The 14,807-nt window shown below is 34.6% G+C and overlaps 1 long non-coding RNA gene and 1 pseudogene across 9 annotated transcripts; both read left to right on the plus strand.

The window, feature by feature from the left end:
• The first annotated feature begins 3,260 nt into the window (after window positions 1–3,260).
• Window positions 3,261–4,842, plus strand: LOC147394858 (UDP-glycosyltransferase 90A1 pseudogene; annotated as a pseudogene).
• Window positions 4,843–8,934: 4,092 nt separating this feature from the next.
• On the plus strand, window positions 8,935–14,762 carry LOC147394859 (uncharacterized). Of its 9 annotated transcripts, none has more exons than XR_015181668.1 (12): window positions 8,935–9,301; window positions 9,900–9,986; window positions 10,084–10,404; window positions 10,514–10,626; window positions 11,875–11,949; window positions 12,041–12,126; window positions 12,329–12,433; window positions 13,350–13,497; window positions 13,585–13,694; window positions 13,789–13,901; window positions 14,068–14,198; window positions 14,474–14,762. It is a non-coding gene; the product is annotated as an uncharacterized LOC147394859 (long non-coding RNA). The 9 variants fall into 9 exon arrangements; XR_015181661.1 differs by having other exon boundaries at window positions 8,940–9,301; window positions 12,041–12,122; XR_015181663.1 differs by having other exon boundaries at window positions 8,940–9,301; window positions 10,520–10,626; window positions 12,041–12,122.
• The last annotated feature ends 45 nt before the right edge of the window (window positions 14,763–14,807 follow it).

The following is a 14,807-nucleotide window of genomic DNA, read 5'->3' on the forward strand; positions in this document are numbered from 1 at the left end:
CATAGATGTTTTTTCATTCGTAACTCAAGAAAAAACATCCATGATTCCCATACACTTTCATGTCAGGGTGTGCATGTAAGATTCAATCTTGAAAGTCACTTCAACATTCTTCTTTTTGAAATTTATGTAATTTTGTCATCTATAATAATGTGGTATTCGATCATGTTTTTAAATATCACAAAATAATGTAATTAAGAAATTTCATTTTTTTCACCATGATGGACGAGAGAAATTTTCTCTTTTATTAATTATGTCATTTACGTCATATGTCAAACAGGTGTTGGGTTGTCAGTTAAAAATCACTTGTCATAATCCGTAAACAACAGGCCACGTAATCTAACAGTCGATTCGCGAAAAAGGGATTTGGGTCAATCTAGAGATGGAATATTCTAAGAGAATTAAGAAGAAGATCAACCAAAGAATAATTAAGGGAATTACTGTTGCCACAACAACTTTTACTAAGGAACCCACCAACCAACTGCATTTCTTTAATGATTTAAATATGAATTGGTGTGATAATAACAACTCTCTTAATTAAAGAGTGGTTCTATTTTCACATATCAAAATGTCTCATTGTACCCGTTTTAAGTGATTTTGTAAAAGAAAATAAATTATGTTTTTACCCTTTTGTATTTACTCGTTGCACCCACTACAACCTATTAAACAAAAACTCCAAATTTTCTTCTTCTTCTTCTCTATCTCTATTTCTATCTCTCCATATTCATCTCTTTTGAGTTTTGTGATAAGTTGAATCAATAGATATTAGGTTTTACTTATTTTTTTAAATTAATTTATCTCATTTTTAATTTTTAATTTTTGAATTTAATCACTAAGGAAGATTAAAAAAAAAAAAAACACTATTAAAACCTCCAAAATAACATTTTTGAATAAGATTTTTTGGAGATTTTATTTAGTAGTTCAAATCAAACTTGTTTTAGCAAATTCGATAAGTACCTATCATATCTTATCAAATAAATTTGATAAGTACCTATCGAACAAAATTTTCTATTGAATATTACAAAACTTTTTCACCTATGTACCTACCAAATATGGTAAAGCAGATTCGATAGATACCTACAAAATAAAACTTTATCATGTGAATGGCTTCGACTAGATTGAAAGTGTTAGGATAAAAAAAATTGAGATGAAAACTTAAACAATCACTGAAATCTTTCTAAATGCATAAAAGAAAAAGAATAAGACATGAGAGAGAAAAAGAGAGAGAAAGAACATGAATTAGGTGTCTACAATGAGTCATTTTCTCTTTAAGGTGTGTATCACGAGTAAGTAAGTGCAATGGGACTTTTTGGTGTGTGAAAGTAGAGCCACTCTTAATTAAAATATTAAAAGCAAAGATGTAGATTTTGTGTCCTTGTAATAGGTTGGAATTGAATTTGTCGGATTGTCCAATTTCCACGTGGCATATTGGTCGAATTAAAAGAATTTCCTTTACTTTCTTTGTTATTTTCTTATCCCCAATATCGTAGCATAAATATTTTCAAATAGCCATATTTTTGATGTTTCGCACCATAATCAAAAGTAGTGGGCATTTCATGACTCCATCACGACCTCTAACATAGAAAATATCTCATCAATAGTGATCGACACAGGTAGGGCATACAATAACAGTTAACACCATCTCCAAAGATTCAACATAAGACTAGCTTTATTTGGAAAGTGGAATTCTGTTTTTAAGTAATAAAAAATTGATCAAATGTGGAGGGGCATGTCTAAATCACCATTATTATTTGGAGAACACTTTCCCTATTAACATAGTAAGATTTTAAGCCTTACTAAGGATAGTTTTGATTTGCTTAAGTGGATTACCACATCAGAAATCCAATACAACAGCTCTATGAGTTTCATTGAAAAATTCAAAGAACAATTTCATTTGAGCTTAATACAAGATTTTGAAAATGGGCGACTGTCAAACTTCCACATAACTCCCAAAATTAAAATTGAAATTCAATGGGGAAAAATAACGTATTTTGAATTATTTTTTTTCAAAATTCATAGAATTTTGTGCTCTACAACCCTGAAGCATCGTATCATGTTTTTGAATGTCACAAAGTGAGACTAAGGATCCTTAGTAAAAGTGAAATCTTATTATTTTGAACAATAATAATAGAGTGACTAGAAGTCATTGTGTTTGAGCTCAGCATATACGAAATCGTAGATGCTTTTCACTCGTATCACGAGGAAAGTTTACATGATTGAGTTGTGCTACACTGACTTCATTTCGACATTGCATTTAACATTGTGTTGGCGTGGCAGCGCACAAAGAATCATATATTTCTTTCCTTGAGATAGAAGGAAAGAAATCTATGGTTATCTACTTGTTGTCCAACATTTTCCAATGTGATTATGCGCACATCTCCTCGTCAACGTAGAGTCAATGTCATAAGAAGTTACTTTAATATTATTTCGAGCTTCAGCTTACTTACATATAGACTCTTTTCTAATATCAAACAAATGTTTGATGCACCGAGATAGGAGAAGAAAACAAAAGGGTTTCCATAAGTTTTCTAGAGATGGTATTTCATAGGAAATGATCAAATAATTGGAGTCCAACTTTGAAGCGGGAAGCCCGCTTTAAAATTTCAAAGGAACCCTCCTTGTTGCAAGACACAAGGCATTTTGAATTTATTTCACAACCCTACATTTTCACCAAAATTTAAAATACCTCCTTGGAAATACCTCGTGTAATCCAATGGAAAGGATTTCCACAAAATTTTGAAGCCGTCTATCGGTTTCAAAGTTTTTTTTTTTTTTGTCAAATATTTGACTTTGAGACTAACATTTTCGGAAGGAAAAACAATATGGGTCAAGGAAGGCAACTTCAACTATTTGCGTCTAGCAAGCTTGAACAGTCAAGTCTAATATTAATATATTATATTAAAGGAAAATGTCGAAGTAACATTGAAATTGACATCTTTTTACAATTGCTGATGTGGATGTGTGTACAGAACCCAAGATGCTTTTCATGGAGACGAGTGAGAAGAGAAGCATCTATGGTTCTGTCCATACCCATGTGTGAAACGATGTCAATTCAATGTTACTCCAGCGTGACAGTTTGGTAAGCTTTGGGTTGTTGCTTATAAGACTAATGCTGGAGTGACATAAGGAGAAAACATTGACTTGGTGGCGCGCACATAACCGTTGATACTAGTAAAAAGCATCTATGGTTATGTGCACGCCATCACGTCAGATACGTCTCCTGTGTGTCACCCCAGCACGACTCTGCTAATAAATAGGGACTCAAACAAGAAGCCTAAGGAGAGCCTTTGGAGGAAATTACAAAGAAAGAAAGAACATGTCTTCTATAGCATCTCCTCATATTGTTCTCTTCCCTTTCATGGCCAAAGGCCACACCATCCCAATCCTCCATCTTGCTCGCCTTCTCCTCTGTCGCGGTGTCTCTATCACTATCTTCACCACACCTTCCAATTCTCCATTTATCCATCAATCTCTTGCCGACACAAATGCATCTATTGTAATTCTCCCTTTCCCCGAAAATGTCCCCAAACTTCCCGCTGGGGTCGAAAGCACCGACAAATTACCATCCATGTCTCTCTTCATCCCATTCGCTAATTCCACAAAACTCATGAAACCCGACTTTGATCGAGCCCTCGAGAATCTGCCAAGTGTCAGCTGTATAATCACCGATGGCTTCCTTGGGTGGACTCAGCAATCTGCATCGAAACTTGGTGTTCCAAGACTTGTATTCTATGGTATGACTAACTATGCCATGACTATTACCCAGGCCGTTGCTCAGGGTCGTCCACATGTGGATCTAGACTCTGATGATGAGCCCTTCACCGTGCCGAATTTCCCATGGATCAAACTCACTAGGAATGATTTCGATCATCCTTTCCGTGATCCTAAGCCCGAAGGTCCGCATTTCGAATTCGTTACAGAGCAAGTTATGGCCAATATGCAAAGCAATGGTATCATTGTCAATAGTTTCCATGATTTTGAACCGAGGTACATGGAATACTGGGACAGAGAGATTGGACCTAAAGCTTGGTGTATTGGGCCTTTGTGCTTAGCCGAACCAATAACGGTTGAGTCGAAAGAAAAGCCCATGTGGGTGAAATGGCTTGATGAGAAATGGGCCAATGGAAGGTCAGTTTTGTATGTGGCGTTTGGTTCACAAGCAGAGATTACAACCCAACAATTGGGAGAGATAGCCATTGGGTTGGAGAAATCTGAGGTTAACTTCTTGTGGGTTGTGAGATCAAAGGGATGTGAAGCTCTTGAGGGGTTTGAAGAAAGGGTGAAAGATAGAGGACTAATAGTAAGGGAATGGGTTGACCAAGTTGAGATACTGAGTCATGAGAGTGTTAATGGGTTTATGAGTCATTGTGGATGTAACTCGATGATGGAGAGCATATGTGCATCGGTACCGATATTGGCGTGGCCCATGATGGCAGAGCAACACTTGAATGCAAGGATGGTGACGGAGGAGTTGGGTATCGGTGTGAGAGTTTTAGCGAAAAATGGGTCTGTTAGAGGTTTTGTGAATTGGGAGGGTATAGAAAGTAAGGTGAGGGAATTGATGGAGGGAGAGAAGGGAAAGGAGGTGAGGAAGAAAGTTAAGGAGCTTGGGATGTCGGCTAGGAAGGCCATGGAGGAAGGTGGGTCATCGTGGCGCACGTTAGACTTGTTCATTGAAGAGTTATGTTACAAGAATTCGATTGTTAATTAGCAACAAAACTTAGCTTTATGAATCAATTGTATCCATGCTATTGTATAAGTGTATTTTATTATTAATCAGAACTAGTTCTGTAGAAAAATAATAATAATAATTAAGGCTTCAAGCACAATGGATTAATTATCAAATAGTTTCCATGAAATGCCTTTTTCTCCATATATAAAATATATTATTGAGTATGTGATTTGGATGGTTTGAAACAAGAAAAGATAGATAAAATCTAAAAGTTGAGATTTATCCTCGAGATTTGGGTTTTATGGATATATGTAAATCCTGATCGTTGGATTTTATGTTTCCATGATTGAGATCATGTGTTTTATAATAAGTTATTTTTCATGAGTGATGGTAGCCCGGCCACTCGAAAACATTTAAGAGTGTGCTGGAGTGACCTTTAGATTGGACTGCATATTGCACATCATGATGTGCAAGTGGATCCGAACCATAAATGAAAAGAGTGGATAGGAACCATAAATGCCTTTTCACTTGTATCTCATGGTGTGCGATACATCATGATGTGAAAGTAAATAGGTACCATAAATGCCTTGTATCTCAAGGTGTGCAATGCGAGGTCTGATCTTTAGGTCACTTTTGCATTATTCAACATTTAATCATCTTCAACAGTGGTGATCGTTGATTTGTGAAGTCCATCATTATTGCATCACACTCTTTTTTAGTCAGTAGTTCACTTGATTAGATCTCCCATCCTCTCATCCGGATTTTAGGATCAAAGCAATCTTGCTTTAATAACATTTTCTATGTCGGTGTGCTCATATGAGAGTGTCTGGAGAGTAGTCTTATGTACGTCAATGTATTGCACTTATTCCAATTTTTTTGTCTTCCAGTACTTGACTTAGAAACATTGAACCTTAATTATTTGAATCGTGATAATTTCACTATCCTATGTAGCACACTCAATCGACTCTCTTGACATGAAAAGTTCGGAAACCATAGATCTATATCCATCAGGATACAAAACTATAATTTTCCATAAAAATGTATATCCCGAGATGTATAGAACTTATCGTGTCAAGAACATCAATTGAGTGTGACACGTGCAGTGGTCAGATTACCAACTTTGCAAACTGGCCCCTTCAAAAACCATAGAAATTGATCAACCTTCTAGAAGAACATTTCACTAGACATGTGGGGAGCTGTTGATTGTTGGACCCCTTCAATGTTAGGACGTATGGGAGTTGCTTGTCGGCATAGGTTATTGAGGGTAATGTGCCTTCGCTTTCTGCCAATGATTTAAGACCTCTGATGTCCTTGCGTGTATTAGTAATTATGGCTTACCTTGACTTGTGTGTGGTGGACTCCTCAAGCGTCCACAACAACAAAAACAAAGATTTATGGTCTGGACTAAATTGATTTTGGTGGGACATCTTTGTTTAGGTTTGGCAACAGATCGGATTGGTATCGGATCAGTGCCACTTCAAATACTGATTCGAATTCTTTTAAATATGTATTTCATCCCATTCAAATAGATTAATGAATATATAAACTAAATCAGATCCGTTTCTTTTTATCTTTAATTTGAAATCGATTTGAACATGTGCCTTATTTTCAAATTAGCAATGTTCAAAATTTTTAAAAATATAAAATTTTAAAAATTCAACTTTCCTATAACAAATGTAGAGGAAAATAATAAAAAAAGACAAACATTTTATCTATATGTATTTATATGAAATTAAGAATAAAAAAATATTAAAATATGTTCAGATTTAAAATTTCAATTCGAATCCGATTTTTCATATTTTTTTTAATCAGATAACTTCAGTCATTGGATATATTTCTGATCATTACCAACCCTAGTTTGGGTTTTTTTAGTTCATCACTTTTATTTTGGTTGGAAAAATTCGAAAGGTGACCCTTTTTTAGGTCTGAGTATTTAAGAAACTATGATTTTATATATTTCATGTTTTGCGAGGCAAACAAGATTTGTGATTGTGGTATGTCCGCTCTTTAAAACTCAAATTAGATATTCTCACGTAAATCTCAACAATCACTTCGTATTATGATTCTACATATTAATCATTTAGACATTAAGGACCAAAAAATATCGACGAAAACATGTAGATGCATTCTCTATTCCTTCGTGGAAATTGCAAAATTTAAAGAATATTCTAGTTGTCGTAAGTCAACGACAAAAAGGCTTATTTATTTTCTTTAAGATCAGTCAACAAATCAAATAATATTTCCGTTCCAATCTTTGACTTTTCTTTTCCGATACTATTATTAATCTTATGCTATAGGTGCTCGTTTTTAAATTATTTTTCTAAGTCTTAAGCTGTAAGGCTTCAATTTAAACTATATCACGTAGGGCCATTGCTAAGATTCTTCAACGAAAATTAATTGGAAATCGATTACACATACAAACTCTAATTTCTACCTTAATAGAACAGAATACTCTGACCAATAAATCAACATGAAATTTGATCAAGATTTCTCGATCAAAGCCGATATGAAAATGGTAATGTATGGACTCTAGATAGAAACGAGTTCATCAATATGGATATACTTTCTAAAATATAAATTGTGAGGCAATAAAACATTTTCGAAAATTCAGAAATATAATAGAAAATTATAAGAATGCAACCTTTGCCCCCATTGCGGCCCATTCTCTTGTAAGTGCCCATCGAGGCCTATCTAAGTTGAGTGTATTGCTTCTCATCTCCTCTCTCTCTCTCTCTCTCAAATCATGTTTGAATTAACATCCATCTGTCACAATCTATCCCAATATTGGTGTGGCCGATGATGGTGATGGAGGAGTTGGGTATCGGTGTGAGAGTTATAGTGACAAATGGGTCTGTTAGAGGTTTTGTGAATTGGGAGGGTATAGAAAATAAGGTGAGGGAATGGATGGAGGGAGAGAAGGCAAAGGAAGTGAGGAAGAAAGCTGTTAGAAAAAAATCCTCCGATCCAAAGTATAAATCAAATAGAACACAAATGATCTCACAAGACACAAGATATACGAGGTTCGGTCAAAACATCGACCTACGCCCACGGGTGAAAATGACAATTTCATTATGATAATTTAAGAAAAATATGATTACAATTTCTCTGCCTCTCGTATATCTCTCTTACCTCATTAGGATTTCATCTCTTACCCTTTATATACTTAAGGTTACAAATAGGGTAAACGAGTCGGGTCCAAATTCAAACCAAACGGATTATTAACTGATCATCAAAAGATCCGAGTTAAATTCATGGCAATTCTTCATATACGAGAATAGAAGACATAACTTAACAAAAGTTAAGGAGCTTGGAGTGTTAGCTAGGAAGGGCATGAAGGAAGGTGGGTCATCGTGGCACACGTTAGACTTAGTCATTGAAGAGTTATGTTATAAGAATTAGATTGTTAATTAGCAACGAAACTTAGTTTTATGAATCAATTCTGTCCATGCTATATGAGTATATTTTATTATTAATCAAAATTCTGTAGAAAAAAATAATAATAAGGCTTCAAGTGTAATGGATTTATTATAGTTTTACTTGTAAAAAACATGTTTCACATACACAATATGAAGAAGATAAAAATTGTACCGTGGCTTAGACGCTTTGTGATAAATTTATGAATTCTTGTGATATAGAACTCAACTTCTCGACAAGAGAAAATGAAGAAAAAAAATGTATTTTTTTCCATATATATAAAATGTATTATTGAGTATGTGATTTCGATGGTAAGAAACAAGGAAAGGTAGATAGTATCAAAGATGGTTTAATATGGGTAAGTAACAATAATTATAGGGGTTGAGATCCATTGACTCATGAAGAATCATGCACTCATGGAAAAAAGACATGGTCCCAACCTTGTAAACATAAAATCCAACCGTTGAGATTTATCCTCGAGAGTTGTGTTAGATGAATACATGTAAATCCCAATTATTAGATTTTTCAACGTGTTTTGCTCGTCATTGGACTCATCAATTTCACTACAATCACGACCAACAAGGATTTCTTTATAAAGGAACGCATCATGAAGGCAATGATCAAGCCATCCTATATTATAAACAAATTTATATTCTTCAGGATTCACAAATCTCGAAAAAGGTATCATTTTATTTAACTATTGATTCAATAGTGTTAAATAATTTATTGTGCTGAGCCAATTAATGGCTCGGGGCCGAATCCATGCTCATAATTAGTGAGTTCAACTCAATTTATCGGGGGACCTCCCACTACGTGAAAAACACAAAATTTGACAAAAAAATTTGTTAGGCATAGCCCGACGAATTTTAGAACTCAAATTCCGCGGTCACTAGACCACGAATTCATGGTTTTTCTCCCATTAAATCCATTCTGCTGCGATTGCAACTCTCACTTCTGCAATTGCGAGTTTGCGACTCTCTCTCTCTCTCTCTCTCTCTCTCTCCTCTCTCACTTTGTGTGTCGCTCTCGATCGATCTTTCTCGATCTCATCTCTCCGTCTCCCTTGATCTCATCTCACCCTCGATCTCTCTCTGTATCTGATCACTCTTTCTCTCTCTATCTCTGATTTGTCGAAGTAATCTCTCGATCTCTCAACAACGGAAAATGGAGTGAGGAAGAAGCCATTAACCTCTTGAAGTTTCTCTGTTGATTTTTAAGGTGAGTCTATTTCTCTTCTCTCTCTCTCTCTCTCTCTCTCTCTCTCTCTCGTTGGTAGATCCATAACCCTATTCAAATTGTTGAAGATGAAATCTAGGGTTTCCAATTTCACAAATTATATTAGTTTTGATTTTTATTTTCCAAATGTGTTTATTTTGCTTCATGAAGAAAAATCTAAAAATAGATAAACATTTGATTATAAATCCCAATGATTTTATAGATCTGAGTTTTGATATTGTTAGGACTTTTGTTCTTCCATTAATCTACTAAAGATTGAAGTAGTTTGTTTCCAGTTTTTCTCAATGAGATCGAGGAGAATTATCTTATTTATAATTAGATTAAATATCTCAACTTGATTACGATGATTTGTTTCTTTGAAGAGTAAGTATTGGGTTCTCACTATGAAATTAGAAAGTCTAAGGCCTGGGCACATGGACTAGATGTATGAAATTTTTATTTGAAAAATTGAATTCCATGATGTTAAGTTCAAATATATTTGTTAATAGGTCTTGTAACCTTATTTAAAAATGAGGAGTTTGTGACTATTATGTCATTGTTTGGGTCTTGTGCTGATGAAATGACTATATTAATCATTCAGATGGATTATATGAACACCTCACATCTAAATTTTATTGGTGGAAGCAAAGCTACGGAGGTTGTGATGCAGCAATTGAGATCTTCAAAGGTATTTGCAACTATTTCATTGAAACCAAAGGTGTAACGGTAATTGTAACTATTAAAATGGTTTAGTGTAGTCACATTTGAATAACATTATATTTCAGAACAGGATTTTGTAACCTCAGCCATTGAAAGCATGGGTTTCTACTTATGGAGAGAGTGGAGAAAAATCTCTAGCTTGGTTGCATATGTTCAACAATTAGTTGGCTACTTTTTTTGTTATAATGGCAATTCAATTTTCTATTTACGATGAGTATTGGTTGAACATATATCTTAAAAGTTCCAAGTACACTTTTTATAATTTTTTGTTCCTCATGTGACAAGGAATCGAACCTCCTTCAACCATTGGAATCGTTGCAATTTCTCATGGTTGCCCTGGAGTGGCAGTATGAGCCTGCGGCCTAGTGGGTCTTGAACCTACATAGGTAAGTTCTTTTTGTTTTTAGTGTCCGGTCTTTGACTCTAGTTTGCTTGGTCTTCTGACTTTCATAATTGATTTGGTAAGGAAGTTTAATTAGTTAAGATTCTTTTAAGTCGTAGAAATCTTCAAAGATTGGTAGGTCTTGATGAGCTCTGATTGAAGAACATTTCAAGAAAATGTAGAAACTAGTCAGAGAGAACCTGGATTGTTGGCCTGTTATATGAAGGTAGGTCTTGATGAAGATGGTTTCATTAATTTTTGTGCAATACACCTGTTTACTGATTTCACTAGATCCAATTATTTTTTTTTACTGCACCGGTTTTCATTTCTTCTTCTCCTCTGAAGTAGTTCTTTGATCTGTGTTTCTACTCAAAAGGGACTATTTATGAGAGTGCTCAAAGAAGAAATTGAAGATTGGCTTACATTGGATTGCCATCAGAGTAGAGCTACTCTTTTTCATTTGTTTTGCAGCCCCTTTCATGGCATGCCTATATCTTTATTTGGTATTTTCATTGCATGATGTATTACAAAGAAAAAGTTTGTCTGACAATATAATTTCTCTTAGTGAAATACCACGAAAATTGCAAGTTGATCTGTTATTCCATTGTGTTTGAGTTATGTTGACATAATAAGCAACCAAAAGGTGCATAGTTGAAGTTATGCAACTCAAAGCTCTGTGATTGATTCAAATTGTTGAATTAGAAGAAGGTTCATTCTATGAGCCTATTAAAATGTGACTCTATTGTGGTAAGTAGAAACTGACTTAACATTGTTAAGAGAATTTGTTCTTATTGACCATGGCTTAAAATATTTTTCAGATAAACTATATGTTGTGAACCTCGCAAAGTTTTGGTTGAACTATATGTTGAACAAATCTTTGTTCCTTCATTCAATTATTTCTAAAGGCATATCTTTTATATATTCAATTGTGTTCATCTCTGCTCTCATTTTGGTCTCCTCTCACTCTTTAAGAACCTTTCAACTCATACGTTCCTTCAACAAATGTTTTAACACTAGTAAAAAAATAAATAAGAGAAATCCATGCTATCAATGTGGGTATAAAAGTTTAGATCTCAAAGAGATTTTTCTAATCTTCAATTGCTTCCTTAGTCACTCTATACACATCTTCTCCAGCATGTGTTTTTGTTCAACTTTTTTTTGATAGACAAGTTGGTTTCTAGGGCCTTTGCATATTGGTTGATATTCAACAGTACAAAAAAGAAGATGCTTCTCAAAAACTATCATTATATCCATGTAAATCGACACTCTTGCATTTGTTTCTACTTTTATGTACATGGATGCATGCACATATTTATGCAGGTCTAATGTATATGCTAATATTGGATGAATCTGTATGCTTTTGTTTGCATTATTTGTGTTGTATTTAGTTAATCTAATTATCTAACCGAATAACAATTTAGTGAGATGAATTGGACTGACTGAACTTTTGCATTTATTTCTTTTGTCAATGCAGTTAAATATGAAGCTTGTCTTGAAAATGGAACTTTGGTTTCAAAATCTGAAGGAGTGGAGTTCACAGTCAGAGATGGTTTGTTTTTAATACCCAATCTCTCGCCTAATACAAGTTCTCTAATTGTTTGTATAAACAATTCTAATTGAGAGTGTTTTGTTTCATCCAGGACATTTCTGCCCCGCACTGTCAAAAGCTGTAAAAACGATGAAAAGAGGGAGAAAAAGTCATCCTAATGATGAAGCCACAATGTAGGTAGGTTTATTTTTCCATGGTTGGTTTGCTTAATTTGGTCGAGGATGGTAAGGAATATAAATATAAACTTTTTGTATTTTACCCATTTAGGAGAAAGAGCATGAATTGCCAACAGCAGGCATGCCAATTCACTGAACTACATAGTGTTTTTTAAATGAACGATTAATAAAAAATTCCCTTTAAAAATATGTGTGGATTGCAGCTTTATTCAGATGGGGTGTGGCATTGCAGCAACGATCTCGCCTGCGGCCAAGCAATAGTAAGGTGAAGGTGAAGCTGCTCAATCCAGCATGTATGTCAACAGCAGGTATGTCAATTCACTTAGCTATATAAGTAATCTCTAATGCATGAGGAATTGTCACTTTAATTCTTAGAAAGAACATAATTGCTCTAGATGGTTTGAGTGCGTACAATTACACAAATAAGAAATTTCACTATTTCAACTGCTTTATTGACAGAATTTTGAGAAGTACTTATTAGAGTAGAATTTGAGAAGCAAATATAAACCATGAAATCTCCTAGTTTTATGTGTTACTTTTAATGCTCTACTGGTCATTCTATTAACTTAATTTCTGAAAAGAGAAATGTGTGAACATTAGTTGCCATAGTTAGTCTGTTCTTCCTAAGTCCTAATTATAATATGATATTTAAACATTGATCAACATTGCTTGCAATTCTGGTGCTCTTCTACATTTTTTTCGTGCAAACATCTATAGTTATGTTAAGAAGATTGACTTAACTATTTGTGTTTGTTTTTCACACTTATAGAATTTCACATAAGGTGCAATTTATTCTTGGATTTGGTCAAATAAAATGACAGTATCTGAAGTTTCATCTCTATCAATTTATTCAATGGTATGCTTGTACTTCTATTCTGGTTCAAAAGTTTTTTGAGATCATATTTTTCTTTTTGATAGTATAAGATTCATTAAACCAAAGCAGAGAGAGGAATGAGGTCAAGGATACCTTAAATGCCAAAGATCTTTACTTGCTTTACTTGCAACCTCCCTAGATAATGCTGTGAATGGGCCAGGGTGTGGCCCAGTCGACCCATTGTGGACAGGATTTGCGTAGTGTTATTAAGCCTTATTGGGCTGGGTTATCTAGGTTCAACAATATAATAATTATAATTATTTGTAGTACTAGATGTTGGATGTGGTGTGGCCAGTTTTGGAGGATTTCTTTTTGATAAAGAGGTGCTTACAATGTCATTTGCTCTCAAGGATGAACATGAAGCCCAAGTGCAGTTCGCACTTGAAAGGGGCATACCGGGTATATCAGCAGTGATGGGGACCAAGAGATTACCCTTCCTTGGTAGGGTGTTTGATGTTGTCCACTGTGCACGTTGTAGGGTGCCTTGGCACGTTGAAGGTATTTTCAATCTTACAATTGCAATTTGATTCTTTGTTTTAATAACATATTTTGGTATAGGAGCTCATTGTGATTTAAAATATACAGGTGGTAAACTTCTCTTAGAGCTGAACCGCGTGTTGCGACCTGGTGGTCATTTGTGTGGTTAGCTACTCCAGTTTACAGGAAAGGCAAAGAGGATTCTATGATCTGGAAAGGTAGATACATCCTTACCTAGTCACTTTGTGTTTATGAGAGGGATTTCTTTGGGTAAATATCTAACAATGTTTTTTCTCATGAAATCTATTGTAGAAATGGCCGAACTAACAAACATTGGAAATGGGTTGTTGGCAAGTCGTATCTGAGTGGGATGGGAATCGATTGGTCTACAGTGAGGAATGTCATGGACATGAAATCTATGGAGGGTAAGCAAAATGAATTGTAGCTCAATCTAAATAGTCTGAGATTATCGTTATTGTCAGTGATTTTGCATATCTTATTGATCTTGTGTGCGCTTTAGGCTTCATTGGAAATCTCTTTATTTATCTCAACAATTATTTTGCATATCTTATTGATCTGTACAAAGTTCAGATCCAATGCTACGAGGATGCCAAACTAATGAAGTTATTCCCGGAAATTGTGAGATCTCTCTACGACCAGGATGTGCTTGCAGAAGATACCATTCTCCTCTGGTTCCGTAAAGGAACAAATCCGAAGGGAAGGTATGCAAGTTGGCTATTAAAATAGTACAAAATCTTTGTTTATCTAAAATCAGCTTAAACGTATCAACTTTAGGTAATTTTGAGTCTACCATTGTGTTCGAGAATTTCACTTTCTATGTACCCCCCCCCACCGATGTAATAGTAATCTAATTAACCTGGTTGCCTATCATACTTCCCGTTCTCGTTCTTTTTTTTTTTTTTTTTTTCCTTCTTTTAGTATGTAGTTATAGTTCTTCCCTTTGAATGGTTTTTACTTATCGATGGATGCAATATAGGGAAAATGATTAATCAAATGTTGCATGCAAGAGGATGTACTGGAAAGGGCGAAAAAGGCCAAGGAAAAAGCGGCACGTGAAGCACAAGAGTTCATTCCCCAATCTACAACGATAACAACACCGACCTCCACCAAAGATGTTGCCGATCCAGTAATTTCAATATCATTTGGTCTTATTTAGTTTAATTATTGTCAGTTATTTGTAGCTTCGACAGAATTTTCGATCTTAACAAAGATGTTTACATGTATATTAATTTTGGGTTATTTAATTTAATTTGGAGCTTGTTTTATGATTTTTCTTTTTATGATTTTTTTTTTAAATATATTATTTCGTT

Source organism: Akebia trifoliata, chromosome 9, assembly GCF_017979445.1.
Source record: "Akebia trifoliata isolate Shusen 1 chromosome 9, ASM1797944v1, whole genome shotgun sequence".
NCBI lineage: Eukaryota > Viridiplantae > Streptophyta > Magnoliopsida > Ranunculales > Lardizabalaceae > Akebia > Akebia trifoliata.